Source organism: Aythya marila (genome assembly GCF_965140915.1).
Source record: "Aythya marila genome assembly, chromosome: 1".
Classification (NCBI taxonomy): domain Eukaryota; kingdom Metazoa; phylum Chordata; class Aves; order Anseriformes; family Anatidae; genus Aythya; species Aythya marila.
Window position 1 is genome coordinate 121469343 of NC_139042.1, and position 15581 is coordinate 121484923.

At 47.1% G+C, this 15581-nt stretch overlaps 1 protein-coding gene across 2 annotated transcripts in view; it reads right to left on the minus strand.

The window, feature by feature from the left end:
* The window catches only part of IGSF11 (immunoglobulin superfamily member 11), a 94363-nt gene that overhangs the window by 63381 nt on the left and 15401 nt on the right, over positions 1-15581 (minus strand). The window contains exon 1 of one of the 2 annotated variants that reach the window (XM_082760478.1): positions 10212-10403. The exons of the other annotated variant lie outside the window; for it this stretch is intronic. The gene's annotated coding sequence lies outside the window, so the exon portion shown is untranslated. Of the gene's footprint in view, positions 1-10211; positions 10404-15581 lie in introns of those variants that run through there. 2 annotated transcript variants of the gene reach the window in all.

Below are 15581 nucleotides of genomic sequence, written 5' to 3' on the forward strand. Positions count from 1 at the left end.
TCCAGGGAGAACCACCAAAACCCTCTGCCACCCAGGTCTATGGCAGTGCTAGCTGTGCAGAACTGGGCTGCTACCTATCCCCGGCACAAGCCTCCCTGCATATTTCATAAGGGGATTGTTGTTTTCTTGTGGGTGATATGTTTAAGAACATTATATTTGAAGTACAGATATGACGGATATGTTTAACCAAATCTTTTTATTCCCTCTCACCCATGTGTCCACACTTGATGTGTCCCCTTGCTGCTGCCCCACAGTTGGTTCTGAGCACAAGGTACACAATGCTTGCCTTTCAGCTGCCTCTGTCACCCTGGAGGCTTGCTTCTTAACCCAGATTATCATTAAAATTTATTTTTTATTCCCCATCTGCTGTAATTCAGAACTAAATAAGGTGAACAAAAAAAACTCAAGTGGGAGCAGTGCTCAGGGCTGTGCTACACAAGGAGCAGCAGGCAGAGAATCATCACGGCAGTCTGATCCTCACCACAGACCACCTGCATCCAAACTGTCCTCCAATTAATTGCATCCCATCACCAGGGAAGACCAAAAGGGACCACCAGGGTCACCAAATCCAGCACATTGCAATCGCTGGCAGTGAGAAGTCTCACAAAAAGTTACTTCACCCTCCCCTCGATGCCCTCTGCCCCTAACAGAGGAAGACCCAAACCTGTAACTGCAGAGTGCTGAGGGACAGAGGAGAGCAGGTGGAGAGTGCCACAAATGCCCTGCAAGGCTCTACTGTGAATCTTCACCATAGGGAGCAATTCACAAGACAAAAATACACAAACATGAATGGAGCTTGCTCCAAAGTACAGAGGAGGGGAAATAAACAACCAGATTACTGCAGATGCTGCTGCGCTGCTCAAAGGGAGAAATGCCCTTCATGACCCTGCAGTTGACCAACAGGCAGTCTGAAACATGAGATCAAAGCACATGCAAGAAAGGTTGAGGTTATGTGTCACGTCCAGGTAAACTGAGAAAGCCCAGGAGGAAATCCCTCCAGGGATCCCAGCACCCAGGCTGGGAAATCCTTTCATCCCCAGTTGGTGCTGGCTTTCATTTAACCGTGGCTCTGGTTTCCAAGACACCTAGTGCAAATGTCAGAGTGAGATGAATTGCTGGTACTGCTTATTCCAAAAACCTGCCTAGGATTTATACTGGCCACTCATCTTCATGCTGGATCCAAATCCAATACTCCTCCTGTTGCCAACACTGGAACAAGAAAAAGGTTTTACTTAGCGAGAAGACAGGAAAAAGAAACCACAATAAATCACGTGCCACTGCTGTATATCTCTGGGAGAGCTCTCACCATCCCCACCATGGCACAGAGGAACAAGGGCAGTGGGGTGGAGGGGAAAAAGAGAAACTCCGGTCTAATTTTGCAATGTTGGAGGTTGGTGTAGCAGGAAAAATGCTTTGTTCCCATGCAGCAGCTGCTGCTCCACAGGCCAGAGGGAGCAACAAGGAGAAAACCACGGTGGCCAAGCCAATGGGCAATGACCATGCTCAACCTAGGCCCTGGCTTTGTCACCAGGCTTAACTCAGCATCTGCAGTGCCCTGTGATGACAAGCACTGGCTAAAGCAACGCAAAGTCCCACAAACACTGTTTTCTGGCAGCACTTGCCAGCTGTTTTGCTTCATTTCAAAACAAAGGCTCACCATACACAGCATCGAGACAGAGCATCAGCCCAGTCCAGCACCCAGGCAGCAAAAGTCCCGTTCCCAAGCTGATGATGGTTTTAGTGACTCCAGCTTATGGTTTAGCCAGGTAAATGCAGAAGTCTTTCATACTAGACAGCACCTTATCCACAGACAGCCTTCCTGCTCCTCCAGAGAACATGCCCCTACTGTGCAAAACATTATGGCTTGAAATGATGGGATAGCTGCCTTAAGCACAGGCACACATCAGAAGCAGCATCAGCCCACAGCAGGGGCTAACCAGCACTTGGGGGAGCCATGGCAGTGTCCAGAGGCAGGATCTCATTTTACCCCTGGAAGAACAGAGTATCTCTCATTGCCACCAGGGATGCCCAGGGGATTAGCCTGCAGCTAGTGAGCTAAGCTGTAACCAGTAACTAAAATGCACAGCAACATTCCTGCTTTGTGGTCTTTTACTGGCTCAGAGAGAGATCTTAAACTTTACACCGCCTGTTCCTCCCCTCCAAATACTCAAGGAATCCCTGACTTCTTTCAAACAGGGCTGGAACTGGCCCACGAGGTGCAAAGCTATAGGAGCGAAGCAAAGCATGCCACTTCAGTGCTGCCAGGCTAAAGAAGGATCCGGCAAGGGCACTGTGTAGTAACTGCACCAAGAAAAAACAGAGAGCCTCAAATCCTGTCCAAAACACACGGTTTGGGCTAAACAGCCCTTTCTGATTATAAACAGTCAGGTGTCAGAGCCCAGGCACCACAACCCAGCCACAGAGCAGACACGAGAGCCAGAGGTGGAGGCAAAGAGCAGGAACTATTTCAGGTGACACGACCCCGTCCTCACCAAATAGGATTGCTGGGCACAATCCGATCGGCTGAGGTGTGTCACAGTGCTGAAAATAGCTCTGTACTCTTGCCCTCTTAGCTGGTAAATAGCTTTCAGCCCCCAAAAGTGCTGAAGTGCTGTTCGTCGCTGGAAACAGCTTGCACAAAAGTGAGATGGCTTGGGGAGGGGGGCAGGGGAACCTGGGCTCCTTTTGAAGTGCTGCTGTGGCGTATTCGGGTGAAAAGGACACCCTGAAAGGAGCCATTAGACAGGAAAAGGAAACTCAAGAAATGAGCTTGAAGTTGCAAACCACTTAAAAGTTTTATCTCTGATGCTTTACATGGGCACATCTCAAATGCACAAAGCCTGCTTTGCTAATGTGGAACTGGGAACATAAGAGGCAGCATGGGACAGGATCTGCTAGGACACAGAGTCTGTCTGCATCATATAATCCCTTTCACAGACAGATCAAGACAATTATCGAAGACTGCATGGGTGTTTTGCTCCCATTACTCTGCTTGGAAGCCTGTTCCCAAATTTCGTTGACCTAAGGGCTTGAAATTTCACTTTAATTCCCAGATAAATTGATTACAACTGAGCCTGTTCTGCCAGCACCTTCCCCTAGCATCAAAAAGCCCTTACACTATCACAATGTTTACCCACTGACATATTTACAGAGCACTCTCATACTCCCCCTACCTTTTTACCCAGGCAAAATGGTCCAAGCTCCCTAACCTGCTGCCACAGTACAAGCTCTCCATTGTCTCATCGTCCTGATGGGTACCTGCTGCAGCACAAGTGCACCTCACCCTTAGCAAGATCATCTCAGATCATCTGCCTCTGCCCAAAGGAGGAGACAAAACTTATTTTTATTTATTTTAAAACCAAACTTTCTCCCTTGTTGCTTCGGTCCCCAGTTTTTTCAGTGGCAGCCCTTTTGTTCTCTCTGAGCCCAGGGAGCTGCATCCTTTGAGCACTCTCTGCTCTTAGGACAGCCCCACACACAGCCCATCAGTTGCCTGTTCCCACTACAAGCATTGGGATGATGGGAGGGAGGTGGTGATGCTAGAACAATTTAATTTCTGGCACAGCACAGTCAAAGAGGAATGCCATTCCTAGCTGTCAGCACAGGGCAAAAGAAAAGTGTGCACACAAATACTGAACAGGAGCCTTTGTCCCACCAAACTCACCGGGATGGAGCAGTGTGTGGAGCTTCCTCCTTTGTCGTGACCCTGCTCTGCCTAGCACTTACAGAGCATGCTTGGTGCTCACTCCCCCCTGCTCTGTTTCCATTAGCATGGGATGATGCAACCAGAATTTTGCTGCAATTCATGGAGGAACGCTGCTGTCCAAACTGATGAAACAGCAATTCAGTAGAGGATGCAGGAGGCACTTTAGAGAAGTGGCAGTGACACCAGACAAGCTTTCACCACATTTATCAGAGTGCCTGCAGATTCCATTTCAAGGCGGTAGCAAAACTTATAAATAATGAGCAGCGCTCTTCTACATGTAGAGCATTTTAATAAATAAAAATGTAAAAAAGAAGCCTAAACGGCACAGTCAGTTCTGTTTCTGCAACCTTTTTGGCCTTCCAAGAATATATATCAATGATTTTCTCCTGTGCAATCCCTGAAAGCACAGCTCTCCCTGGGCGATGCCCCTTTAGTACCAATATGATCTTTCACATATGGAGGCCATGCTACCACATTACTGCGGAGAAATGTGGAGCTCTGTGTTAGAGCATGTAGGTACACATGTGCATGCGATTTCACTCACCAGCTGCTTGCTCAGCCTTCAGGCACAGCATAAAGCAGCACACCCCCCTTCCCCGCACAATGCAACTTTCTGCACACTCTTTCTTCCAAAGACTAGTGTTTTTGAGGATCTGTTTCCTGCTTTATCACCCAAGTTTAAGCGTTCATGAAGGATAACCCAGAAAAAAAAAAAAACAAACAAAAAAACATTTCCTCATTTCTTCAGCCTGAGCTCAGCCAATGTCCTGCTCTGCAGCATCCTGGCTGCTTTGTCTATAAGCCACTATAAAAGCAGAGATGACAAAAACCTCAGTGGTCATTTAACGTGGGCTCAGAGGACAATGTGAAACCCACTCACAGCATCAAAGCTGCCTTTCCAATACCACATTCCCCAGTGCACCATTAAATACAGCCTGACCCAGCAGGACAGCAGGCACACAACACACATACACAGGAGCACCAGCACATGCATGCTGCCCAAATCACATCCCACAAGGATGCTCTGCCAGAGCACTCAGATCTTTGGAGTTCCTGCATCCTGTGGCCAGGCTCAAGCAAGATACTCCACTATGAGTATTTCATTTACTGAGCCTTCACAGGTTTTGGGGAGCAAAGTCAGGATGGCTCAGTCCCTGTCCCACACCCCACAGTGCCTGCCCCTTCACACCAAACTTGAACATCCACCGCGTGGCACAGTAAGCATGCCCTCTCTGCTACTGTGATATTCTCTTTGCAGCTTGCTGTTAATTATTTGTGCAGCCCTGGCTCTCCAAGCTGCAGCAGTGGCTGCTGCCACAACATTCTCTCTGCAAGAGACAGGATGGTGCCACAAGGAGGGAAATGGCTTCTAGCAGAATAATGTACCCTGCTGATGAGCACTGAGAAGGGCCAGTCTCCCCTCTCATATAAAAGCAGCACAAGCCAGGAGCCAGCCCATGCAGACGCTGACATAAATATAAATACATCTGCCATGCCACTGAGAACCCACCTCACTTTCCCAGGCTGTTCAGACAAACTTATCCAAATCTAAAACAATGGGGCATGCTGACACACTAACAAATCCCCTAGCAAAACCATAACAACAGGGGAAAAATTAGTTAGATGCAAGTATCATAAAGACAAAAACAGAAGGAAAAAAAAAAGAAATAACTTGAGTTCACCTGCCCAAGTATCATTCTGCAGCTGAAGAGTCTGCTCTTCTTGGGAAGGGTTTCCTGTCTTAGTGAACGTGTCCTGCTGAATTACATGGAGATGCCAGTGTAGAGATGCTTCCTTTCCAGCAGGGGTAGTGCATTCTCAAAGTCTTGAGAATGCAAACTGCAGCTGTCAGAGAAAACACTGAACTGTTTCCAGGACCATATTTATAGCTGGGTTTCGAGGGTGTTTATTCAGTATTTAGAGCTCCTGTTGTTGGTGTGGTTTGTTTGTTTCTTTTCAGGTGGCCCCTATATTTCCTTTTACTTAATTGTGAGTCATCCAGGTGATAACCATGTGCAGACTGATTAATGAAATTGAAATGCAACAAGCTGAACTATTATCACAATCTCACAGCTAAATACTCCTAATCTGGAAATTAAATGCTAGAGGTTTTCATATTAACATTATCTCAGCATTTTGCATGCCCAACAAAACCAGCAAAATGGTTGTTGGAGAAAACTCAAAGAAGTATTCATACTGAAAATGCAATCTTCTCCAAGTGCAATAAAGACAAAATAGCATTTCCCAAATGTCACAATTTAGCAAACCTATTCATCTGAGACATTAATGTTACAGAACCAAAAACATCCATATTTTTATTTCCCACAACTTCTGCTATTGTCATGGCTCAATCTTTTATTACCAATCATGTATAGCTGGAGCTGCCCAGCTTAAACAAGCCTCACTGGCATAGACTGCAAGGGGGAGAGCAGGGTCTAAAAACAATGATCTTGTAAAGGAGGTTCCCTCCTGTATTTTATGCACTCCATAGATGCACTAACATTTTGCAGAAAATCTGTTGGTTGTGATAAAACTTGCCAAAAGTTTTCGTACTGAAAATCATCCCAGGAGCCTAAGAATTCCAGCGGGATTCAGCAACTCATTTTCCTCTGGGCCCCTTGTGTTTCATAAATTGCTAATATTAATATAGGGATAGATCCTGCAGGGCTCTGAGCATCCATAGCACTCCCTAGACATGTCCATAGCTATCATAGCTCTGGTGAAGTGTTCAGCATAGTAGTGCACCAGCTTTTATGGCCTTGAAGAGCACTGAGTACTCAGCTTCCTCAAAGTGTCATTTGAGTGTTTCCCTAAAACACTGCTTTGTGAACATTTTTAATTCAGCTTACTTTCTATTTCTTTTGTCTTCCTTGTGGCAAAGAAGGGCTCTTCTCATAAAGGAAGTATGACTCTGGTTTTCCACATACTTTAATGTTGACCCTTCCGTGTGACAAATAACCCCTCCCAAAAGGCCATAGTAAAGCCACCACTCTTCATAACTCCACAGCACCTTCTTCTTTTCAGAACACAGTGATACCACTCCATCATAAAGATGCACATACTCAAAACATTGCCAGATAAACAACTGGAAATCCCCTCCCCTAGGCTGGAAACATACCAGGAGATGCCATCTCAGTAATAAAACCTTTCAGTTAGTCACGGGTGTATGAAAATTGGGAGTAATGAGATTTCCAGCTCTGGTAGGGGCAGCCAGAGGTCTGCTAGCAAGAAGAGAAAGCATCCTGCAGCTATGCCACCAGGCTGGGAAGATGACTTGGTATCTCTCCCAGGTACTGCCAACAACTTGCTTAAAGTCTCCACAAATTGTTTATAGTCAGGTGCCAGGAATATTGCCGTGTCTGATTGCTGATGAAACCACCTGGATGCCAGGATAGCAGCCAGGAGCTTCTGTATCTCTATAGGTCTCTTCCTTACTCTCCCTTCTGCCCTTTTACCCATCTGTAAGGCACTCCTTGTCAGGTTGCTCACAAAAGCCTGGATAAAACCTCCACAGAAAACCATTTATTTATTTATTTATTTGTTTGTTTATTTAGGAAGGCCAGAGACCTTCTCTGCTGCTGATGGTGGAAGCAGAGGGGGTGAAGGCAAGGTGTCCAGGGCTCCAAACATCCTCCACCATTTGCTGCAAAGAGATATAGTTCACTTGAATTAATGTCTCCATCAGATAGAGGAGAACAGGACTACAAGAGCTAAGTGAAATAAAAAAACATTGAGTAAAAAGAAAAAAAAAAAAAGGGGGCAGTGAAAGAGGTGTAGTTAAATTAAACTTTAAGAAGTGACCAGAAGCAATCATTTACTCTCCTTATCAGCAATTTACCCATATTAACAGAAGAGGAAGGTTTCTCCTCCTCATCCCCTTTGAACTAGTGATTTAACACATTGTGCCCAGTTTCAGTGGGCTTTGTCTGCTGCCAGCCCTGGCACGGGTCTGCCTGGCCTTGTCACCATCCCCGTGCTCCAGCTGGCTCCTCTTGCAGCAGCAAAGAGGGAAGCCTGCTCTGCTCCTGCCCCTTCTGCGCCTTCTTTGCAGAATTTAAATGTCACCCATGTGACACTGTTTTCCTTATACCCATAGAGTAAAAAATAGTGTCAGGAATGTGGCACAGCTCTGCCACTGACCCGAGGTGTCGGTGTGAATTCAGGAGGCAGGAGCCCTCAGCACGATCCACATCCGCCCCCATGCATGCACCTAGGCATCATCCAAGCCCTTGGCAAAAGACCCCATCTCATCTCCCACCCCTTGCTGCCACTCCAGTTCTACTTATCCCTCCCTTTTGTATCACCTCGGAAATGACAAATCCCACTGAGGGGCACAGAGCTGAGAAAAAGGACTAGCAAAGTACACCCAGCAGAAAAGAGAAGAGGAAAAAGAGGTGCAGAAAGTCTGGCAAAGATGAAGGAGGAATGTGATGTGGCGTGAGAGGGAGAGAAAACCTGGGAATACATGAAAATGAAGGGGAGAGGGAAAGCAAAGCAGCTCCTCCCTCAGACCCAGGGCAGCATCCCCACATGCTTGGCGGCTTGAAAACTGTGCACTGTCAGAGGCGGGGGAGCATGCTGAAAGGGGCCGACATGCCACACGGAAACCAGCTGCAAGCTACAGGAGCCTGAGCTACAGCACAAAGCCCCAGGCACAGACAGGCTGGGGCTGCTTAAAATGAGTGGCATGCTGCCCAGGGCCTGGAGCCTGGCCACCAGAAATGCGGCCTCAGCCCCCCGTGAGCCCCCCGGTGCCCCATTTTTTGGCAGAGGGGCTGACAAAGTGCCATTGAGGGCAGCCGGGACGTCAAGGCTGGCTGAACATCCCGTCTGCGAACAGTGGGCGCCTTGTTCCCAGGCTGGGACTGTGGGGAAGCCTCTGCAGAAGGCTATTGAAATGGAAATGGGGCCTTGCACCCAGCAAGGAGGAGCACAGGCTCAGCCCCAACAAGAAGGGCGATGGGAGACCTCGGAGGGGGAGAAGGGTAGGGAAGAGGGGAACAGAGGAGGAGGAGGAAGGGACATGCTTCAGCAAGCATATTGCACAAGTGGATGCAATGCTGGAATGGGGCAGCCAGGAGACCCCTTTGTGGGGATAAAGGGAATGTAGTGAGGGTGAGGCTCCAGGCCTAACTTCTTGGTCACCCTGCCCCATGAGAGGCAAATTCAGTAACTATGGACATCACCTGGCCATCCAGCCCTGTAAGAAGTGTATTCAGTAATGCTGGGCATCTAACATGCATGGAACTCAACACAGATCCCAAAAGCAAATCTCAAACTCAAACATGGCCAAGCAGAGTTCACAATGCACGTGGAGGAATAATAGCCCCAGGAAGTAAGGCCCACAGAATCACAGACTGGTTTTGGTTGGAAGGGACCTTAAAGACCATCTAGTTCTACCCCACCTGCCACAGGGAGGGACACCTCCACCAGACCAGGTTGCCCAAAACCCCATCCAGCCTGGGCTTGAGCACCTCCAGGGATGGAGCATCCACAGCTTCTCTGGGCAGCCTGTGCCAGTGCCTCACCACCCTCTGAGTAAAGAATTTATTTCTAATGCCTAATCTAAACCTACCCTTTTTTAGTACAAAGCCATTCCCCCTTGTCCTATCCCTACACCCCCTGACAAAGAGTCTCTCCTCAGCTTTCCTGTATACCCCATTTAGATATTGGAAGGCTGCTACAAGGTCTCCCAGAGCTTTCTCTTTTCCAGGCTGGACAACCCCAACCCTCTCAGCCTGTCTTTATAAGAGAAGTGTTCCAGCCCCTTGATCATCCTCATGGCCCTCCTCTGCACTTTCTCCAACAGCTCCTTCTTGTCCTTCTTGTGCTGGGGGCCCCAGAGCTGAAGGCAGTGCTCCAGGTGTGGGCTCACAAGGGTAAAGCAGAGGGGGAGAATCAGCTCCCTCAACCAGCTGCCCACTGTGCTTTTGATGTAGCCCACGATACTGTTGGCTTTCTGGGCTGCAAGTGCACATTGCTGGCTCATGTTGAGCTTCTCATCAACACCCCCAGATCCTTCTCCTCAGAGCTGCTCTCAATGGCATGTAGCAGGCCTGGAGCAGAGATGTGTTGATAACCCTGTGCAACACTAATTGTTTTCAAGTCCTAAAAAAACTCTCTCTCTTCTTCAAACAGCAGAACCTGTGAATCCATCCCTTCTTTCTCACTTTTTTTTTTTTTTCTCCGTGTTGGGGTGGAACAAGGGGAAAGGATGGGGGAAATCTCATGTAATGAACTAGCACAGATTACTGATGCTAACACGCCTTTCCAGGCTGAAAGTAAGCACAGTGGCTCTTCACACAAGCCAACTGAGCAAGCAATACAGCAAAGGAATAAATCAAGACAAACCCTCAGTAAATTAAACCTGAATTAAATTAATTAAGAGGAGACATTATGACTTCAATCACAGGAAATTCTACAAGCTGACCTGTGGCTTTAATTTCACAGCTGTGCTTGTGCTACCCTGTGGTGCCATCAGTCTATATTAATTCTAGGTACTCACCCAGTGGCCCAGGAGATGGCAGCTGTCCTACAGAGCCCAACTACTGAGGTTCAGATCTCTCTCCTCATCCTAGTCTTTGTCCTGGAGCAGTCTTGGTTGGATGGGGAAACCACCTTTCCCCAGTCTCCATGTCTTGAGGTGACCATCAGACCATGCACAAGGCACAACAGAGACAGGAACCCATGAGAGGGGTAAAATGCATCTCCATATTTCCAAGGACTCAGGCAAGAGACTCAAATTCCTCTTAAAAGAGCCTGCACGTGATAGCCCTTTCACACGCACTTTCTCTATGCAGGAATCTGGGAAAAGACAGAACCTAAAAATGACCTTTAGTTTGCACATTCCTTTCTCAGGCAGGAACAAAAAAAAAATAAAAAAATAAAAAGGTTTTTATTCATCTTTGGTGTTGGTAATGGGATAACAGGGAGGCAGTTTCAGAGTCATTTGCTGGGAGTTACTCCAAAGTTTAATTATTGCAGGACAAGATCACATGCCACAAGAAAAAAAAAAAAAAAAAAAAAAAAAAAAAGAAATGCTACGTTGCACTCTGCTCTTTAATTGGGCTTGTCAGGAGTCCCTCGTGCCATCCGCAGGAAAGATATTCAAAAGGGAAAAGTAAAAAGTAAGAATGAAAGGCACAATGAAACCACTGCATGCATGCATCCCCTGCTTATCTTCACCCTTCATTTTAGAAAGTACTTGCACCCAAGATCTCCTATTGCCTCTGTTTCTTAACTGCCTAATAGAAAATGGAAAGAAACTTTCTTCCCCAGAATGTAAGAAAGTCCTTCCCTAAACCATTAAGATAAAGCAAAAAGTGCCACACACAGACACAGCAGAAATACATCTTTCCAAGGCTCATTGAAGTGAGAAGGAGACCACTTTAATTAAAAAGCTCTACTTCCACATCAGGAAAGATTAATGTGTTCTGCAGAGCCATGAAGCCTCTCTCCAGATGCGTATCATCCCCACGCATTTAGAGCCACTGTTTGTGGGTCCCTCACAGCATTTGTCCCTGCCATACTTTCAACAGTGACCCCCATACAGCTAAAATACATCGAGACTGGAGGGCAACGAGGGGAGGATGCACTCCCGTTGCCATTGATTTCTGTAGGAGAAGGTGACTCTCCAGACAATGCCTGGTGCCTATTTTAGCCTTTATACTGTTTTTGATCTCTTCACAGTGCATGGTTTAAAAAAATTATTTACTCTCCATTCACAATTGATTTGAAAATGATTCACTCTTTACTCCCAATCCCTTGGCGAATGATTTAAGGAAAAAAAAAATCCCTCTGAGAGAGACTGCTTGCACCAGCAGTTGGCTGTGACTGATAACCTTGATCACAGGGTGCTAGGTCTTGACATAATCGGAGAGCAACAGACTGTGAAAGCTAAACAGAAAATTTTCTTGTTTGCTCCCAGGAATGCCCATGAAGTGAGCGGCCATCTCCCACTCATACAGCTGAACTTGCCAGTACAAGGACGTATGAGCAACAAAGCAGGCAAGGACAGCCTGAACAAGGTCTTATGTGCAAAAGTCTGCTAAGCAACTGTAGGTCAGGGACATAAGTTCAGGGAATAGGAGTCATTTCCATGTGATTCACACCAATCCTTCCACGTTTTTGAGAGCATAAGGAAAGGTACCTTGATCTCACTAGGGACTCAAGGAATCTTCTTAGTCAGGACCTAACATCTTCAGCACCTGCTTTGGGACTGCATCTGGGAGCTTTGGTCAACCTCCCAAAAAAGTGTGGGGTATTCAGACTAATTGAGCTGTCAGGAGCATTGCTGTCTGGCCTGGAAAAAATAATGGGTTAGAGAGCTTCCAGGGAATACAGATCACACCTGGGCAAGAGACCATTTTGGCTTTAGCTTCCACTCTTCTGAAAAAAAAAACAAAAACAGGGAAGAGTGTTAATGTCCAAAGAGTATCTCTTGGTCACTGCCAAGGAAAGCAGCTTTCCCACCTCCTTCGGTGGCTTCTCTTCCCCAGATGCTGGGGACAGAGACTAGAAGTGCTGGTAACACATCATTCGTGAACTCTCCCACTGTCTGTTTTCAGCCAGCCTTGCTGCTGGAGACCTTAGGTGAGATTCCTCCACTTGAGTAATAAACACTTGTTGCCCATTATGTGCTGCTCCTGGGAAATTCAGCGCCTATTCCTTTTGCACCCACCCACATCCTCATATTCTCATATTCCCACTAGAGTGCTCTGTCTCCTTCTCCTTCCCATTTTTCATCCTGAAGGAGGGAACAGACTCTTCCCATACTGCCAGTGACTATGATGAAATGCTTGTATCGCAGCAGTCCTGGGAAGTGACACATGTTTTGCTGGATGGTCCCTGCACCAAAGCTCTTCTCCTGCTAATCGGCGTACCAGCAAGCCTCAAACAAGCAATGAATGACCACCAGACCAGTGAGTGCTCAGCATAAAACAGACAGAAGACATTTCAGGAATATAATACTTCTGCAGAACACAGAGGAAAGATACAATCTGCTTTGCAGAGGTTTAAACTTTCAGGAATTTTAAAATCCATTGCTATTTATTGTTACAAATATAAAAACTAATAATAGTTATTACATTATTGTTATGTTAATTCATCTCCTTTTTAACCCTTGTTGTGCTAGTTCCTGCCTTCGCCAAGGTGGTTTAAAGGCACACTGTTGAATCACCCAGATGTCAGCACAGCTCAGGTATTTAGCCCAGATGTGCCAGAAAAGCAACAGTATCAGATGCCATATCCACTAGAGTTGAAAATGTAATATAAATACAAATCACATACTTTTGTTTGTTGCTGCTTCTTTCAACCTCCAGGACAGACAGACATTGAGCAGATATTTAAACACGTGTTTCACTGACTTGACACTATATGGGTGACTGCAGCTTTGATTTGGGACATACCTTCAAGCCCCAGCCAGGAGACAGAATCGCCAAGTCCCTTTTGGCTTTCTTAGGGTGCTCAATGCTGTAGCTTCCCACACCCTTCATAAGCAAATCCTTGTATTTTTCCAGCTCCTCCTGGATGGGGTGCTGGTCTGCTTGCACCAGCCAGTCGCAGACTCATCCTACCCATCTCCTCCAAGCCTCAAGTCCTAGGCAGTCTGCTCTGACTGTCCCCTCTTGAGCAGGGGTTGGACTAGACAATCTCCAGAGCTCCCTGCCCACCTCAGTGCTTTTCCTTTGTTTCTGTGACCTCTCTCATCAGCATTTACTCTCATTGAGTCCCAGTCTCCATCCGGTCCCATCTGGCCCTTCTTCCTCCCATACAATTGTGGTCAGGGGTTTTGTTGACCCTGCCGGCTGAGAATGAGACTGAGAATATGAAATGATAACTAAAATTACCAGCCATCCTTAAAAAGAAGCAGCACAACCAGACTCCTTGATTGCAGTATTATTATTATTTTTAAATCCCAAAATACTGTTATCGTCTGCAGAGATGATCCATCCAGGTGGCAGATTAACCACGATGCTTATGCAGATATTTGGTGGTGGTTCCCGTCAGGGTTACCGCAGGTCTGACTCCATACAGCACGATGGAGGCTCACTAAGCTGCTGCTAGAGATAGATTGAGTGGCTGCAAGCTGGAGTGAGGCAGCTCTGCCAAGCAGCAGCGTGCAGAGCCAGCCTGGTGCGCCTGCACCCCTCAGCTGCTCATCAGGAGCACTCAAGTGCACAGTGCAGGGATGCTTGAGTGACCCCACGCTGTGCCGGCCAGGTGCCATACGTCCTATCATGAATCTGAATGACTAAAGCCTGCCAAAGCTTGTCTCCTTCAGAGATAATTAGGTGTCTCCACACTGGGATCCCTCGTTTGCAGGTTCTGGGAGAGTTTATCCAGAGTCCTAAGGCATACGTGGCAGGCAGCTCAGGTCAGGTGTGGCATCCAGGCTATCAAGCCCTCCCCTGGAGCAGTCTACAGGCAACACCATGCAGAGAGGCCTTGCAAACATGAGCTTGGCCCCATCAGGACTTGCTGTGGGTGGAACAACCCCCACCATGCCAAATCCATGCTGTTTACAGAGAGAGCCTCCAGATGTACTTGCTTCTGCTGTATGGCTCAGTATCTATAGCATCTGGGTGCTTCAAGGAACAGACAACACTGATTTACATGACCCCAGGGTGACATGAGAATGTACTCTACCCTGAAGAGATCAGGAGTAACACTTCTCCACACAGCAGTCCTCAGGATATCAGCAGCTTCATCCTTCTGCCCTAAGGCAGGATTTCCTACAGCCTTGCCATTGAACCTGTCCTTTAGAGGCCTTCTTCCACAGTGGAAACTCCACACTTTTCCCAGCCAGCCTCCTCCAATGGCACACAAGCAAAATGAGCCCTGGGAGCTTTAATAAAACCATGCGCTATCCTCACATGGAGAACAGCCCATAAGATAAAGAATCCCTTCACAGAGTCTCTGAAATCTTATTCATGGTCTATTGGTATATCTGCACTGATGCTAGTGTAGATACATCAGTGGAGTACAACAGACCCTTGTACATAATGACAAGGGAAAAAGATTGCAGTTCTGCTTGGTTGGGCCCCAGGTCAGGCCCGTTCTGCTGCAAACCTTTATCCTCACTGTGTATCTTATGCCACGGCTGTGGCAGTAATAATAATATAGCACTGGCATAATGTTTTTCCCTGACAGCATCCTCAGGAGTGAGCTACTGTCATTACCTCCTAGAGGTGGGGAGAGCAAGGCCCAGTAACCAACAGGGAAGGGATGAGAAACACGGCCTGAAGCTCTCTCCACAATCCTTCTTCAAGCAGTGCCTCCTCCTGCCCTTACCTGCTTCCTGCACACATGGCCCATGAGGAAATAAAACCTTGGGAACAGTTATGAAATTCAGCCCCAAGACAAAAAAAAGCAAAAGAAGGGTAACCCAGAAGATGAATGGAAAGCACAGTATGCATGTAGGTGAGGTGCTGTTTCCCCACTTGAAACCAACCCCCTTAGTAGAGTTGCCCTACCCAAGCCCTCAGTACAGCAAAAGAATTCCCAAAATAATACAGAAGGCTGCCTTCCTACTGTGTTAGTGGTGTCAACCACAGCAGGACAAAAAGGACAACGGCATCCAGGCACGGCCAGCCAGCTGCTATTAGTTGTCTCCTGTCTCTCTGCAAGCTGCATAAAAATGCAGAGAGGGGACAGGACAAATCAGACCCTTCATCCTCTCATCCAGACCAGTCAGCATGCTTGTGCAACAGTAACCAAAATCACAGAATCACAGAGTGGCTGAGATTGGAAAGCATCCCTGTAAGTCATCTGGTCCAACCCCCCTAGAGGCTTTCCTAGAGCAGGCTGCCCAGTGCCATGTCAGGGTGGCTTTTGAAAATCTTCAGGGATGGAGACTCCACAAACTCTCTGGGAA